Raw genomic sequence first — 3,452 nt, forward strand, 5'->3', positions numbered from 1 at the left:
TCGCGAGTTTCGGCAGTCTCACCTCCGGTTCTCGCAGCGGCGGAGGTTGATCTGTTTCCCTTCTTTTGGTAGGTCTTCATCTTTGGTGCCATTGGTGGAATCCTTAAGGAGAAAGAAAAGCTAAACTCGAGATCAATAGGGTTAGTTCCCAAAAATCTCAGAACACTCGAGTTTTAGAGAGAGAAGAAGTAAGATGAAAGAAGTTTAAAAGTTTTTTGGACTTATCAGTTTTTTCTTGGGGAAGAGAGAGTCCTCTTTAAATAGAAGTGGCTGCCTCTAGGGTTTTCAACTTGGGCTTCGCCGAGAGTGTGCTTGGGGCTGTGGAATTCGGATTCCACTCGCCACTCGATGGGGAACACGACCAGGCGCGTCGAGTACGCATTCGGGTAGAGCCTCAGGTTTCCCAAAATTTCTTTTTCACTTTTATATATATATATATATATATATGTAAATATGCAAAAATAGAAAATAAGATAAAATAAATAAGTAAGAATTAAAACAAAATAAAGGATACCTTTGGGACTTCCTCCCAAGTGAGCTTGTTTTAAGTCACTAAGCTTGACTCTTCATCCTCTTTAAACATGGGATTTAGGAGGGAAAGGTTCTGGAATCTTTTCCACTTTAGCAGGCAGATTCAATGGATTCTCCAAGTCTTGTCCGGGTTCCACAGCAAATGTAGTGTTCTTCAAGATGCTTGACTTTTCTCTGCTTTGTCTTAGTGGAAAAAACTTGACCATCAATAGTTGGCCTTTTAATCCCTTTCTTGACATCAAATTCCATCTTGAAATGCTCTCCGTGCTCAATTCTGATCTTGCCTTGTTTCACCTCAATCACTGCACTTACTGTTGCCAAGAATGGTCTCCCTAGGATCAGTGGATCATCTGGTTCCTTATCCATGTCAAGGATCATAAAATCAGTAGGGACTTCCACTCTTCTTATCCTGAGAGACAAATTTTCCAGGATCCCAATCGGATGTCTGATTGTTCTATCAGCTAGAACCAAATACAGACTACTCGATTTAAAACTGCTGAAACCCATCTTATAAGCAACTGGTAGCGGCATGATGCTGACTGAAGCTCCCAGATCGCACATGCAATTGTTGAAAATCCTAAGACCTATTGAACATGGCAGAGTAAAAGAACCAGGATCCTCCAATTTCTCCTCGCTTTGCAGCTCAGGGTTTAAGCACACTCCACTCCTGAGAATTTCATACCCAATCTCCTTGACAGCTTCCTTAACCTCAATCTCCAACTGAACTGCCTCCTCAGAGATTTCCTCTTGAAGTTCGTGTGGTGGTAAGAACTTAGGAGGTGGAGCTTTTCGCTTGGCCATACGCTCTACAAGCGCCTCCAGTTGGATGTCAAGTGCAGCAATGAATCTTTCCTCTAGCTCCCCTTCTGCTGCTACAGGCAGTTGGGGGATCGAATTCAAGTATCAGTGAAAAACACTTTAGTTAGAAAATTCAAAAAGGAATTGGTGGAAGGAAGGTTTTGTGATATCTTGAATTTTGAAGTTCGTGATAACCTTGGTGACTACAAGGGAACTACACATCCTTACAAGATTAATTTCATGTTTACTACATGGGTGAAGCCGTGTGATCAGATCCCAAGTATATCTCGCTTCAACTGTTATTCTTTCTCAGAGATTTCAACTCAATCCATTGTGGATGATGTATTCTTCGGTATGTTTCCTCCTGCTATTTTACATGTCACTTTACTCTTACATAGATTACCAAATCCTTTTTCGTTTTCAAGTGGAGATCAATCTTTCTCAGTAAAGTTTATTTAAAAGGAAAAATGTTGACAATATCTTCCTTTCTGTTTATTTAAGCATTCAGATTTTCATTATGTTATAGTTTGCTTCTATTTCCATTTTGTCCCAGATATTATTGGAGAAGTTGTTGGTATGAGTCAGAATGTCAGATTACTGAGAAAGATTGTTCTGGACAGAAGTCAAAGCTGTTGGATATTCAGCTAAGAGATCTAAGGTAAGTGAAGTTGCTGGAGAGTTTCACACTTCGTCATGTCTCTCTTTATAAACTGTACACCATACTTAGATCAGTTTTTGATTTCTCTTGCAGTGACACTATCATGGAGTGTACTCTATGGGAGAATCATGTTGAAGATGTATATTCTTATGTTACCAAAAAAATTGCAGGTCCTATAATATTACTTGGGAGTCTTATGAGGATCAAAAAATTTAATGGTAACAAATTCAATCTTATTACTAATTTATAATATGAACTCTTCTCTATGCGACCTATTAACAAAGCATTATTTTATATATAGGTAAAGTATCTGTTCAAAATTCTAGATTCTCTACAAAGTTGTTTCTTGATGGAGACCTATCTGAGATTGCTAAATTTAAAAAGCAGTAAGTCTTTTCTATGTTTAAAATTTTGTAAGGAAATACTTTGTTAAAAGGAAAATTTTTGTGTTGTAGACATTAATTGTGTGCTCTAACCAGACACCAGTTCTTATAGATAGGATATGAGATCGTCTTTTTGATTTATGATTTATATAGTTTCATCCAATTCTATTTCCTTTAACTGTCAAACCAATCGTTAGTTGGTTTAACTCCATAAGGATCTATTTAATGTTACCATTCCATCTATTAGTCTGATGCTATATATGATGCAAAGCTTTAAAGACTTAAGACTTAAGTTTCGTGAGTCATAAATCTTGACATTACCTTCCTTTATTTTCAACAAAACACTTCAGGTTGGGCAATAGGGGCTCAAATGATGTTCATAGAGTTTCTCAACTCATGGCACCTGATTTGAGCAACAAAGTTGAAGATTCTTTCCCATTAAGTAGCTGGGAATCTATTGATCACATTACTAAAACTGCTCAGGTATTTGTTTTCATATTCAAGTCTATTTTTTTGCACAAAAAAAAAATTCAAGTCTATTTAATATAAAGTTGATATATACTTATCTGATTTTAAAATTGTCAGGAAAATACTTGCGTTACTTTTGCTAGAATTTTGGAATTTTGAAAAGACATTGAATGGTACTATGTTGGATGCACACAATGTTTAAAGAGGGTCATGCCCTATTTTAATCCAGAAACAGAATAACTTGACCTCAACAAGTACTCATCCGATCATTGCGACAAGGAAGAAACTTCAACAAGTATAAGGTAATGCTGACCTTAACAATTTAATAAAGTATGAAACTCGCATATCAAAAGGACTAAAATATTAGCCTTCTTTGTTTTCCTCTCAGGTACAAAGTACATGTTAAAGTTGTTGATCATACAGCTGCAACCGCAACATTCCTTTTGTTTGATAGGGAAGTTATGCAACTTATTCATAAGTCTGCCTATGAATTGCTTGAACAACAACTTTAGGTGTGGTTTGCATTTTTTTAATACAACTCTATGTCATGGACCGAACCTATTTTTTTTTTTTTTTACATATATAACTATCACCTTATAACCAAACTTCTTTCT

At 36.5% G+C, this 3,452-nt stretch overlaps 1 long non-coding RNA gene across 1 annotated transcript; it reads left to right on the forward strand.

Moving 5' to 3' along the window:
• Positions 1,918-2,374, forward strand: LOC104766629. The gene is made up of 3 exons (XR_764082.2): positions 1,918-1,987; positions 2,158-2,205; positions 2,289-2,374. It is a non-coding gene; the product is annotated as an uncharacterized LOC104766629 (long non-coding RNA).

The sequence above is a fragment of the Camelina sativa genome, chromosome 19 (assembly GCF_000633955.1).
Source record: "Camelina sativa cultivar DH55 chromosome 19, Cs, whole genome shotgun sequence".
NCBI classification, from domain to species: domain Eukaryota; kingdom Viridiplantae; phylum Streptophyta; class Magnoliopsida; order Brassicales; family Brassicaceae; genus Camelina; species Camelina sativa.